At 46.1% G+C, this 13,900-nt stretch overlaps 4 non-coding genes across 4 annotated transcripts; 2 read left to right on the forward strand and 2 right to left on the reverse strand.

Annotated features, from left to right (window-relative positions):
• Window positions 1-2,407: 2,407 nt before the first annotated feature.
• Window positions 2,408-2,526, reverse strand: LOC138231546 (5S ribosomal RNA). The gene has a single exon (XR_011186793.1). It is a non-coding gene; the product is annotated as a 5S ribosomal RNA (ribosomal RNA).
• A 1,295-nt stretch (window positions 2,527-3,821) lies between these two features.
• LOC138231415 (U4 spliceosomal RNA) lies at window positions 3,822-3,963 on the forward strand. The gene has a single exon (XR_011186668.1). It is a non-coding gene; the product is annotated as a U4 spliceosomal RNA (small nuclear RNA).
• An 834-nt stretch (window positions 3,964-4,797) lies between these two features.
• Window positions 4,798-4,869, reverse strand: trnag-ucc (transfer RNA glycine (anticodon UCC)). The gene has a single exon. It is a non-coding gene; the product is annotated as a tRNA-Gly (tRNA).
• A 5,814-nt stretch (window positions 4,870-10,683) lies between these two features.
• On the forward strand, window positions 10,684-10,765 carry trnas-gcu (transfer RNA serine (anticodon GCU)). Its single transcript has one exon. It is a non-coding gene; the product is annotated as a tRNA-Ser (tRNA).
• Window positions 10,766-13,900: the final 3,135 nt, after the last annotated feature.

The following is a 13,900-nucleotide window of genomic DNA, read 5'->3' on the forward strand; positions in this document are numbered from 1 at the left end:
GGGTGAGGCAGGGCTGCCCATTATCCCCCTTGTTATTCGTTTTGGCTATGGAGCCCTTAGCCTGTGCCTTGCGCCAGGATCAGGCCATTAATGGGATACCAGTGCCTGGAAGTGGGGGAGGAGAGGTAAAGACATCTCTATACATGGATGACGTCACCCTGCTCCTCTCTGACAATGCCTCAATTAGCAGAGCTCTGCAGTGCTGTGATCGTTTCTCCTTGGCTTCCTCTGCAAAAATTAACAAATCTAAGAGTGAGATTTTTTATCAGAACTGGAGGGAGCCAAAAGAAGGACATGATCTCAGGCTGCAAGAGAAGAGAATTAAGGTCCTGGGGGTGTATTTTGGAGAAGAGATGGGAACAGTAAATTGGCAGAACAAATTGCCAATCTTAAACAAAAAACTGATACAATGGAAGGACCGAGACCTCACCATGACAGGGAAGCTGCTGGTCATCAAAGCCGAGCTCTTGCCTGTCTTGATTTTTCTGGCTTCTACCTTCCCAATCCCACACCGTGTTGCGGCGGTGCTGAGGAGATTGATGTTTCAATTTCTATGGGGTGGAAAGCAGGAAAGACTCAGAAGGGAAATAATGTACAGGCCGCTACCCTCAGGGGGGAAGTCTGTCCCAGATATTGCTACGAAGCTGCTGTGCATTTTCCTGGACTCTGTGCTGAGAGGCTTTGCAACAGCACCTGCAGCGCGTACCTGGACTTATTTTTCCAGGCTCTGGGTAGGTAGGGAGGTGTTCAGAGTGTGGGGTGTCAGACCCAAGCTGGATGTCCCACTCTCTGACACATGCCCTGCAATTTATGGGACAGTTAAAAGTATTCTAAGATCTCACCCAATTGGCCATATTCCCCTCCGAGATGTCAGCGTCCAAAAACTGGAAGATTTCGTTGCACCCCAGAATAATAGGCAGACCCCTGTGGGCATTTTAACATCAGCCCAAACAAGGAAGGTGTGGAAACACACATCCTCTAAGTTTCTGTGCAACATTCACAGAGATTTAGCCTGGAGTGTCGTCCACCAGTGCTTACCGGTACGAACTTTCTTGTACCGTAGGGGCCTCACCCCCAGCCCTCGCTGCGTTAGGGTGGGCTGCGGTGAGGAGGAGACTGTGACCCATCTCCTGTGGTCCTGTTTTTTTGCTAAGGCCTTCTGGGCACAGTTTGAAGATTGGTTGCAGGCTCTCTCGCCCCAATTTACCCTGACCGCTGCTTTCGTCATATACGGCATCTCTCCTGTCAAACTTCCTCCTGACGTGTTTGACAGGATCTGGGCCGTGGTGAACAGTGGGAAAGACGCCCTGTGGAGACTGAGGAACATGGGGCTGTTCAAAGGCATCGAGGTCCCAGTCAAGGCAGCAGGTAGCCTGGCCCTGTTCATCACCCGAGAGAACTATTACCTCAGAGATCTGTGGAGAGAAGGGAGGGAGGAAGCAGAAAATCTGTGGGAAATAGAGAGCATAGGTCAATATCTCAAGAGACTGTGAAAAACATTATCATGTTTAAGTAAAGAATGTGATTTGTACCAGAAAAAAGAAATTGTTACTATGTAACTGTTACCGTGTCAAAATGTAATGAGATGTGATCATATATACTGTTTTAAGTATGTATATTAATGTAAAGCTTTCTGATTTGTGATGTCCTGTATTTTATTGTGAAAAGAAAATAAAGTTCTTAAAAATCGAAATCGGTTCACCCAGGGCGAGGCTCGGCCATTGCACTCCGGCTGTGCTGACCCCTGCGAATTCCCCAAATGTGGGAATCTCGACTGCATAATTTCTGGTAGTGGGGGACTGCGTTAGGACACCACGAGCTGCGTGGCTGCGGAAGGATCCCGGTTCGACAGGAGTGGACGCCGCTGCTGGTTCTCGCTGGCTTTTAGTTAGGGGTCCGGAGAAGCATCTCAAGCTAGTTCCACTACTCCTTCCGGACGTTCATTCCCTTTTCAAAGTCAGTCGTTTTGCTGTAGTTTGCGTTCTTTAGGCTGATTATCGAGGTTAGCCTTTATTTGGTCATGGGGGGCCTCGGTACTGTATGCTGAGTCTAAAGACAGTTTCACCCGTTTTCTGATTGCTCAGTTCTGTACCAGTGCAGACATGTCAAACAGTGAATGGCTGTACCTCTATTGTATCCGTGCTCAATGAATGAAATCGGTAACAAATGAATTTATGTCTAGTTATACGAAAAACGAGTGGTTTATCGACTCATCTTCATTTGCAGATTTAGAGGCAGCTTCGATATTCGTTTAACAGACGGGTTTTTTTTTTGAATATGGGTCACACACATGCCACAGCAACAAAACATCTCTAGAGATGAGGCTATAGATCACCTTTCCATCCTGCAGGTTTTCCTCCCAAAGCCTACGGCACCAACGGCGACCCCTGCTGGCCGGGAGAGCAAAAGCTTACAGCACCTGGTATTCCCAGGCGGTCTCCCATCCAAGTAGTAACCAGGCCCAACCCTGCTTAGCTTCCGAGATCAAACGAGATCAGGTGTGTTCAGGGTGGTGTGGCCGTAAGCGAAAGCCCTGGCGCCTGACTCGCTACTTGAAGCTGTGTGTGGCGGGGGCTCCGTGCCCCCCGAGCGGGACTGAAGGATCGTTCGTGTGCAACTCTTTGGAAAGGAGCTGCTTTCCAAATCGCATTGCGTGCCTGGATGTTGGCGAATGCGCTCCCTTGTGTTGGCTCGTCCCGCACTGGAGGAGGACAAACAATCTGCACGGAGGAGCACCAGGCAAGTCTTCAGTGCACAGCACTCTGGAAACATTTCGGGGCTGTCGCGTGTTTATTTCAGCACGTAAAGCGCACCGGTCCAACACGTCGGCCGGGCGCGCGGCGCCTCCGCCCTCTTGCTGCCCCTGCAGCTGCTTCACTTTTCCCTTTAGTTGCCATCGATTTTTTTGTAGTGCTATACATATACGATTGAGGTATCTTACAGTTCTCCTTCGAAGACCCAGCACTCTCTTTTCTTTTCCCAGTGTTACTCATATCGGACTTTTTAAACCTAAAAAAAAATCGTTTTTTTTTTCTTTCAATTATAACTGAAGTTTAAACAACTAGTGTTAAGTCCTTATTTTTCTGTAGTCAAAAAAAGCAAAAATTAACATTCAGGTCATGAAAAACTCAAAAAAAAACTCCCCAACCACTAAAGTTTACCTCCCACCTGAGCGCCATCTTGAACGCCCCTACCACCAGAGAATGCTCACGATTTCGGAAGCTGTCTCCGGGACGTGCTGATTCCACACATCCTGAATAAATCATGATATTGTTAGTTGCTGTAGCTAGACGTTCAAATGAGTTTCATGGCCAGATGGACTGTTTCCTCCAGCGGTATAGTATTGCAGTGAGACAGCACGATGCCTGCAAGACTATGTCACGCTAAACGCCACAGATTGTGTTTGTCCGTTCGTGTCAGTCGTCCTGCAGCCACGGGAAGTGGGACACAAACATGCTGCAATGCTTTCAAGACGTTAGGATTTGTTTGTGTAACATCCGAGAAGAGTACTTGTGGCTTGAATGTGAACTGTACGTGCCCGCCCCCTTTCCTCTGTAGTGCATGAGTTCCTCCCGGCATGCCCTTCGTCATTGTTCTGTCATCTTGTATTTAAAGGGTTGTATTTCTGCTGCTGAAAATAAGCAACGGTTTTCTCACAACGCCTTTTGTTCCCAACGGAGCCCTTGTCTGTCATGAAATTCTTCAAAACCTCAAGCTAGAAGAAGAAGAAGACGACAAATATGAAGGGTTACCGCAACGACATGCCATGAGACGATCGATAACGATTTCCATAGGATCCCCGCGGTTGCCTGGCAACCGTCAGCTTTGCGCAGTGGCAGTATCGTAGCCTGTGAGGTTTAGCCGAGGCGCGATTATTGCTAGTTGAAAACTTTTCCCAATACCCCGCTTCCGCCGGTTTGCAATACAATCGGCGAAAGCAATTTTTGACAGTCTCGTCAGAGACTGAGCAAGGTGTTTAAAGACAGATTTGGTCATGGTGACATCATGATAGAAAGAAACGAGCTTGTTACGTCTCAACAGAAACGCTCTTTAGCTCTTTCAGCGTTATGCAGAGAACAGCGTCTGTCGAGATCACTTTTGAGTCAGCGCGAAACGCCGTGTGCTGTCAGTTTGATTTCATATTGCTTGTAGCGGCGCCTGGCTTTTGTCTGTCAAACGTTAGGTTGCGCTTCTTCATGCTGCATCGTCGGCATGAGTGGAGCTTTTTAAACGTCTGTACTTACTGCGCCCCATAAGAAATGGTTTGTCCCCATTCAAAAGAGATTGTGCGATGTCCTGCAGCGTTCGCAAAGCAAACCTTTGACAGTTTGAAAAGAGGAATTTATTCTGCTTCCTGTGCGTGCAGTAGTTACAAAGTTGAACGTCTTTACACGATGTGCTGCAGTTTTCAGTGGGCGGGCTTTGTCAGATGGCTTGGAAAAACGCACTGAGACATCATGAGCAGTGTCCTGCATGTTTTCTGTGTATAGCTGTCTTTTAACGCATACAGAATTCATTCGAAATCATTGATTTCTCCAATTAACAAGGGTCCCTTTTTGAACCTACCAGAAGCATTCTTTCAATGTAACAGATTTACTCCGGGGAAAGGCAGCATGACATTGAGAGTAGCTCAAGCTTTCAGCACCCGTATCGGACTGCGTGTATGCAGACACCGCTCAGAATCCCCTGTAAGATTCTCCTTCAATTCCGTTTTGCAGTGCTTTAGCTCTTTCAAAATGGCTTCGCTTTGCTAGTCACAATCCAAGGCTCATGACAGCATTTAAAACCAATCGCCACTGCGTTGGCCGGGAATCAAACCCGGGTCAACTGCTTGGAAGGCAGCTATGCTCACCACTATACCACCAACGCACACCCGCAAAAGCCCTGCAGGACACCACCAGAGAATGCTCACGATTTCGGAAGCTGTCTCCGGGACGTGTTGATTCCACAAATCCTGAATAAATCATGATATTGTTAGTTGCTGTAGCTAGACATTCAAATTAGTTTCATGGCCAGATGGACTGTTTCCTCCAGCGGTATAGTATTGCAGTGAGACAGCACGATGCCTGCAAGACTATGTCACGCTAAACGCTACAGATTGTGTTTGTGTTGGACAGTTGGACCCTACGGCTGGTCCCTCGTCGACAACCTGAATAGCTTATTCAGAAGCAGTGCTGGACCGGGAACGAACCAGCTTCTTCCCAGGCACAAGAGTGACTGGTGAGGACTCGCGGTCACACTCTGTGCATAGAGACTTTCTACCAGCCAGCCGGACTGCTGGTAGATCCCCTCAGAGCAACGACTGCCCTGCGCGCCGCAGTCAGATTCCTCCGCCCGTCCTACTCCGAGCTGCACCTTGACTGGTTGGCCGGTAGCCAGAGGATGCCGGGACAACGCCCATTGGACAACCGCTGGAACAGAGGCTGCAACAGAGCCTGTCAGCTGGTTTGATGTTCGTGCCGGGAAATTCCAAATCCATACACAGTGGATAAGTAAACCCCATGTTCTACATTGCGTCTCGAGAATTCAATTGTACCTCAACACAAGTTGTTATCAATTTAATTCATGAGTAATGTATTTACTTCCGAGTTTAGAGTAACAGTGGGTAATAACACTGATTAGCGATTTGGTAACCGAACGATATATATTGACATATATTCTCTGTTGTGTATCTCTTTGTGTTTGCATCTCTTCGGGATTATATACCTTGTATATTGATAACCCTCACAGTAAGGTCTGCCACTCGTATCCAGGCAGACTAGTATATGTTTGGTGCACAATTTATATTAATAAATGTATCTAGTGTATTGAACCCCTGTGTGTGCGTTGTTAGTTGTTCTGACGATTGATTTTCTAAAAGCCCCAACGAACAACCTCGTGATTACTGCTACAATTAATAATTGTCTCAGTAAACCCATCAAACCATTACATTTAATGGCGTCCCTGGGTGGGCGAGTTTAGAATGAAATGAGAATCAGTCGCACAGAATAACTGATGTTGCTGTGAGTTCAAGTTCAGCACAGCACCGCGGCTTCTATAAGCGAATACCGGGTGTGCTGATAACTGCGTAAAGAAATCCCCCTGTTTTCTAGCGTTTAGTGTAACGTGTGCTGATTGGAAATCCATCTGCTCGGGTGTCTAGATTCCATACTGTATTTTGGAAAAAGAAAAAAAAAAGTAATACTCTTAAAGTTTCTCTGACGTAATGACAATGGCTGCTAAAATGTCTGAAGTGGAGTCGCTTATAAGTACTATTTCTAGCGACGACAATCCTGGTTACTGGAGTGGTATCGAAAAGTTGAACTTTGATGATATTGAGAAGCTGCAAGTAGATTTAGTAGCTAAGGTAGCGAACCAGCTTAACATAGGAGGGTTTGTGAACGCAGTTCTGGTCCTCAATTTCTTTTTCTGTTTCACCTTAAATCTAGCTAAACAGCTGGAACTGTCTTTGTCCGAGCTGACAAAGTTTCAAAAGCTTCAGGGAACGCTAGAAAGATATAAGGCGGAGCGAGTTGAGTTGTTGGATATAATCAGAGAAAAGAGAGTGAAAAATGAGGAAAGTGAAGACTGACTCAGGGAAGTTTTAGGTAAATTAGATGACTTGTCTGCTAGAGAAACTGCGGCTGAGGTAGCTAGGAGAGACCTGGAAGCGAGCTTGAAAGAAAAAGAAAAAGAAATTGAGAGTTTAAATGAGCTCAGCCAGGAAAGGCAAAAGGAGTCAGATGCTGCCGTACTGGAAGCAAAATAGACTAGATCCCACTTGCATGCCAGCCCACCTAGCAGCCCGGAGCGCTCACCCAGCGCGCCGGGAGGAGGTTTCTCCCGGCCAGGGTCTGTGGTCGGATCGGCATGGGGGGAGATCGCCGAGTCCTGCGCGAAACGCAAGGGCGAGTCAATTCAGGCATAGACCCCCTGCTCCTGATCACGGCCGTCTCCCTGCCCGCGGAGAAACCGTAAAAATTAACCTCCACTCCCTGAGGCAGTTAGCCAAAGATGTAGAAAGGTTTGACCCGTCAGTGTCAGGGAAGAATGTGGAGACCTACATCGATGAGCTGAGATATACTTTGCAGTTTATGCCCGAAGCGTCCGAACAGGAAAAGGCTATGTAAGTAAGGAAAACTACCAGCCGAGCGGTCCACGAGTGGATGTCTAGACAAGGACCGGAGGTCTGTAATAGCTTTGAGGAGCTGTGTCAGGCAATGATCGGAGAATTTTCGGCTTTTATCGATCCCATAGCTGCCGTGGCCACAGCGCACCATATTAAGCACGAAAAAGCTGAAGCCCCTCGCGATTATTATCAGAGGCTTAGGCGCACTTATTTTGCAGGGCGGAATGAAGAGGGTTGCGAAGAGAACGTGAATTTCAAAGGTTTATTCATTGCTAATCTGCATCCCTCAGTCAGGAAAATGATTGTGATGCACACTGATGCAAAAGCGATGAAAATGGCTGACATTAGAAGGTTGGCTCAAAAAGCCTGGGGAGCTGAAGTCTCTGCTTCCTCAGAGCGAAAACCTGCTAAAACGGCCGTGTTCGCCACTAAAGCCAGCAGGGTTGACGACTCGCCTCAGCTCGAGGCAGCTGAGGTTCCTGAGCTCGCTAAGCCCCGGCGCAAAATAGGCTGGCAGGACCGCCCTAAGCGTCAGAGCCGCCGTGAGCGCTACGGGGAAGGCAAGGGCTCAGGCAGAGCCTATCATAAGACTGGACGAAGGGAGTCGACTGCAGCCCGCCTGGCCAGGCTTGAACAAGCCCTGCCTGAGAGATCAGGACAGGGTAAACCTTCCGCACCGAATGCCGGAAGTGTGAATGAGCTTAGGGGGACCACGCCCCTTCTCACTGGAGGAGGCGGGGATCCGTCCCAAGCCCCTCCCTCAGTCTATCTGATTGGGTGGGAGGGTTCCTGCCTGGAAGAAGGCTGTGACTCTGAGTTGGGCGCTGACCCCGCCCCTGAAGTCAAAGAAAAGGCAGGCTTCCAACAATTCTTAGGGAATCTCAGCCAGAAAGGCAAAGCAAGGCGTATTTATATCAAGGTTTCTCTTGAAAACGTCTTAGATAGAGAAGCACTGATTGACACTGGGGCTGAAATTAGTTTGATGTCAGCCGATCTACTCAGCGAGCTCAAACGAGTAGCGAAAGGAAAAGGCATCAGACTTAAGGTAGAACCGTGTAAGATAGATATTTCCAGCTATACCCAGGATCATGCCAGGATCACACACCGAGTGTGGGTGGCACTTAGGTTCGGGCCAATGAACGTGGTGCATCCTGTTTACATCTCTAGGTTAAAAACAGAGCCACTACTCATTGGCCAAGACCTGCTTGACAGGCTGGAGCCTCTGGTGTACTGCCAGCGTGGAAAATTGTGGGCTCAGGTCAAAAACCCTAAGCCTGTTGCACAGCAAAAAGGGGGATTCAGTGGTTATGCTGTGATCACACAGTGCCCACTGAACACTATAGCTGAGTTGGAGGTTCCTCCTGGTTCCTCTGGACGAGAATAAATGTCTCTTCTTGCTTTCCAAAACTACAGGGAAGTCCTGCCCAGGCCAGCACTCCCACGGTCTCCCAACTACAGGAGCAGTGCTCCGAGCAGCTGCTTGACCCGCCAGGTAAAGCACACCCCCTTTTCATCCCTGAAGAAGAGTGGATCTCCCTGTCCGGTAATGAATGGGAGTCCTTTCTGTGCACCCTGGTACCTCAGGGGGTCCAGGACTACCACCCCATGGTGGTGGGAGGGGGTCCAGGTGGCAGAAGTGCAGGTTGATGATGTAATTCTTAGCCTCAGCTCTGAGAAGTCCATAATCAGTGAAGGTCTGTTCGAGGACCTGTCGCGAAGCTGTCAGGTGACCCTGGTGACGCAGTCACAGGTTCTGTGGTGGGCACCCCCACCTCATAGGTCCATTTGGAGCAAAGGAAGCTGTGTAGCTTCCATCTCCATCGGAAAAAGGAAGTTTGCTCACTACTTCCAGGTAGCACCTCAGCTGACCCATTCGGTCTGCATTGGTGCAGACCTATTGGTTCGACTGGGCGCCCAGCTGGACACAGTAAACAGTGTGCTGTGGAAACGGGTGGACCCAGATGCCCACTCTCTAAGCGGTGACCCCGAGAACATTCGGTCAGGTCAGACGATTCCTCAGGCCTGCCAGGTAGTAAACGAATCGGACCTGATCGTTCCTGCGTCAACAGCAGGGTTTCCGGTACGCCTTGTCCTAAAGAAGGGACAGAGAATGGACGCTGAGATGGTTTTCTTCCAACCATCAGCTCAGTTTATCAGACTGAACCTAGCAGTCTGTTGTACCCCCAGACTGGAACGGAATGGCCGAGCCACCTGCCTGTTGGTGCAGAACATAGCAAAACAAGATGTCAAAATCCCTGCTCGCACTGACATGGGACTGGAATTGACAATAGTTTCTATGATTTCGAACTGGCCATCCCAGTACTGGGGCAGCTCCCTGGTCCCTTGGCTTCATAAAAGCGCCACTGTAATAAAGAAATTAAATCCAAAATCAAGAGGGCAGTTGCCTACTGAAATACAAGAAGTCATCAATTTTAACCTAGCAACACATTAAAGGCTGCATCTATACAAGTACGATTCTAGAAATGCTCACCAGATTACGTTTTAAGAAGGAACTGCGCTTCAGGTTCTGCCGAGATCTTAATTCGGATGGCAGGATTCAGAGTCCGGAGTGCGGACTGATTGCGCACGGAGGGTCCATATACTGTGGATCCCTCAGTGATCTTCCGCGTGTTCAAACAGCCAGCGTGTGACTCCCCTGTCCCCGTGACCTCATTGCTCTGCTCTCTCCTCTGTGCAGCCGAGCCCGATTCACGGTAAAGTGAAAAAAAATATGCCCTCAACGTGAGATTTACTCTGGAGCGAGGATAGATGTTACCTTTTTATCATTGAACAGGATGTATGTGATGTGGCGACTAGGTTCAATTTTGTATCCTCTTTAAAAGATTAAGGACTGGGGTGAGCGTGATTTACCACCCTTTCAGCTAAGAACCCGACGTGCGCACCGTTTAAGCTGCATAGACTCGGTCGTTTAACTCTTCTCCATTAGCAGGGTTAAGGTTAAAGAAAAAAAACATTGCTGACTTCTTTTTTTTTGCCAGCTGCTAGCGCTGATTAGCAAGGTTTGTATTTCATGTTTTGCAAGTTGCATCCATTTTAAGAAAAACAAGTCGTGTTAAAGACAGGAAATGAATACTTGCATTTAATTAAATCTAGCCGTAGGCGGTTATCCACTGGGATTCAGACCTAGGGCCTTCTGTTTACTAGACAGGCGCTTTAACCAACTAAGCCACAGCGCCCCGGGAGTGCTGTCCTTTTGCAGCCACTTGGACACACCACTCAGACACATCTGCATTCGGTGTGTGCTCCGCCTGCTCGCTGAGCAAGTTGCCACCTTTACATACAATAGCAACATCGACACCAAGAGAAAGGATGACAAATGGCTTTTATCTGGAACTTTTCATGTCCAAGGAGCTCAATGTGCTTTCTGTGTACAACAGGGCCACTGAACTCCACGCTGGCCACTGAACCACAGCAGTGGCTTGCTGGCTTGACATCTCCCAAGGAAAATGTTGAAATCGCATGTGGAACAGGAAAATGACCCTCGAGTACGAGGGAAAAAAAAGAAAAAGATCATCTGGAGCGCGCCAACCCAGTTGGGACAGCCCAGTTTTGTTAACGAGGTGGCCGAGTGGTTAAGGCGATGGATTGCTAATCCATTGTGCTTTGCACGCATGGGTTCAAATCCCATCCTCGTTGGTTTCCATGTCTGTTTCCATTCTGTTTTTGATCCCTATTGCTCAATGCACAGTGAAAGCATTGCATACATGTGTCTGACAATGAGAAATGGGCCCCTGAGACAGTCATTTGCCTGTTTCACAAATGATCGTATTTTACTAGAGATTCTGTTTGGGATTCAGATGTGCATTCGGACAGCAATCCCTTTCAAGAAATGATACGTTCTGGATGAGGTCAAAGGTGCATCATTTGGACACTTTGTGGGCTTGAAATACAAAGAAAATCATGTTCTATGGTACAAGATAAATACAAAACTTAAGCTTTTATTATAATTAGATTTGTTTATAAAGCATAAGCAATCATTTATTACATTAATATATGTAAAAATAACATTTTAGCATCATACGTTTAGTATATTTAGTCCCTAATGCTGAAAGAAATGATCATAGAACATGACTTCTAACCTTACCTGCGGTGTTTTTGATCCCTATTGCTCAATGCACAGTGAAAGCATTGCATACATGTGTCTGACAATGAGAAATGGGCCCCTGAGACAGTCATTTGCCTGTTTCACAAATGATCGTATTTTACTAGAGATTCAGTTTGGGATTCAGATGTGCATTCGGACAGCAATCCCTTTCAAGAAATGATACGTTCTGGATGAGGTCAAAGGTGCTGGAACAATGTATTTAGGATGTGTTTGCAGTTATTCTGTGTTTCTAGCTTCAACCCAGTGATATATATATATGCTCACTGATTTTTTGGTACATGCCCAGGGCAATAATCATTATGAGGATTTATTTCCATATGTGCTAGAGGTAGTGTTGTGAAATTCTTCAACACACTGGATCGCAGGTTTAAACCTGCACTCTTACTCCTTAAATACCAACAAATGCAGATATGTAGCAATCATATTGTAGCTGACACTCATTTGCCTGTTTCACAAACGATCATATTTTACTAGAGATTCTGTTTGGGATACGGATGTGCATTCTAACAATCTCTTTCAAAAAATGATTTTACCTTATCGCAGCTTTGCCCCTCTTGCCTCTTTGGAAAATATCTCCATCTTGTGGTCGTTGTTGGTAATGTCTAGACAATATCTCCATCTTGTGGTCGTTGTTGGTAATGTCTAGACAATATCTCCATCATGTGGTCGTTGTTGGTAATGTCTTCTTATGCCCTTTTTTTATTGCAATTCTTTATTAGTTGATTCTAGAATCTCTACAATAGAGCTGAAAATATCAGTTTTGTAGCAGACAATATGACATTAGTTATAGTCCAATTAAGACTTTATTACCCTGTTTGTAACATAACAAATTAAAATTGATTAAAACTAAGTTTGGAACACCAGGGAACATAAAAAATGATTTTTAGGAAAACCATGAGGTTCTCTGTGTCCGATGCCTGCAAGGGGAGAAAGCTAGAATCCTTTGCTTTTTCAAAATTTGAAAATAAACATCATATAACAACAGCTTTCATTCCTAGGAGTGAAAAATAACCATTTTTGAAGACATATTAGTTTCTAAAACACTACAATAAAGTTAAAAACATCCGTTTTATATTACTTTTAGTATTTTTAGTGAAATTAGTCATTTATTGCACTATTTTTAATATAATCTCTAATTAAAAGTGAATAGAATTAAGTTTGGAGCAACAAGGAACACAAAAAAAAAAGATTTTAAGGAAAAAAATGATGTCTTCTGTGCCAGGTGCCTGCAAGGGGAGAAAGCTAGAATCCTACCCAGGCTCCTGGAGCTCTGTCCTGGCTAAAGGAGGGTGAATCCATCCCCTTCAAAGCTCCATGAAAAAATGATCATTTAAAATTTGAAAAAAAAAACATCATATACAGTGCCTTGCGAAAGTATTCGGCCCCCTTGAACTTTTCAACCTTTTGCCACATTTCAGGCTTCAAACATAAAGATATAAATTTTTTATTTTATGTGAAGAATCACCAACAAGTGGGACACAATTGTGAAGTGGAACGAAATCTATTGGATATTTGAAACTTTTTTAACTAATAAAAAAATGAAAAGTGGGGCGTGCAAAATTATTCGGCCCCTTTACTTTCAGTGCAGCAAACTCACTCCAGAAGTTCAGCGAGGATCTCTGAATGATCCAAAGTTGTCCTAAATGACTGATGGTGATAAATAGAATCCACCTGTGTGTAATCAAGTCTCTGTATAAATGCACCTGCTCTGTGATAGTCTCAAGGTTCTGTTGAAAGCGCAGAGAGCATCATGAAGACCAAGGAACACACCAGGCAGGTCTGTAATACTGTTGTGGAGAAGTTTAAAGCCGGATTTGGATACAAAAAGATTTCCCAAGCTTCAAACATCCCAAGGAGCACTGTGCAAGCGATCATCTTGAAATGGAAGGAGTATCAGACCACTGCAAATCTACCAAGACCTGGCCGTCCCTCTAAACTTTCAGCTCAGACAAGGAGAAGACTGATCAGAGATGCAGCCAAGAGGCCCATGATCACTCTGGATGAACTGCAGAGAACTACAGCTGAGGTGGGAGAGTCTGTCCATAGGACAACAATCAGTCTTACACTGCACAAATCTGGCCTTTATGGAAGAGTGGCAAGAAGAAAGCCATTTCTCAAAGATATCCATAAAAAGTCTCGTCTAAAGTTTGCCACAAGCCACCTGGGAGACACCCCAAACATGTGGAAGAAGGTGCTCTGGTCAGATGAAACCAAAATCGAACTTTTTGCCCACAATGCAAAACGATATGTTTGGCGTAAAAGCAACACAGCTCATCACCCTCAACACACCATCCCCACTGTCAAACATGGTGGTGGCAGCATCATGGTTTGGGCCTGCTTTTCTTCAGCAGGGACAGGGAAGATGGTTAAAATTGAGGGGAAGATGGATGCAGCCAAATACAGGACCATTCTGGATGAAAACCTGTTGGAGTCTGCAAAAGACCTGAAACTGGGATGGAGATTTATCTTCCAACAAGACAATGATCCCAAACATACAGCAAAATCTACAAAGGAATGGTTCACAAATAAACGTATCCAGGTGTTTGAATGGCCAAGTCAAAGTCCAGACCTGAATCCAATCGAGAATCTGTGGAAAGAGCTGAAAACTGCTGTTCACAAACGCTCTCCATCCAACCTCACTGAGCTCGAGCTGTTTTGCAAGGAAG

The sequence above is a fragment of the Lepisosteus oculatus genome, unplaced genomic scaffold, assembly GCF_040954835.1.
Source record: "Lepisosteus oculatus isolate fLepOcu1 unplaced genomic scaffold, fLepOcu1.hap2 HAP2_SCAFFOLD_60, whole genome shotgun sequence".
NCBI classification, from domain to species: Eukaryota; Metazoa; Chordata; class Actinopteri; order Semionotiformes; family Lepisosteidae; genus Lepisosteus; species Lepisosteus oculatus.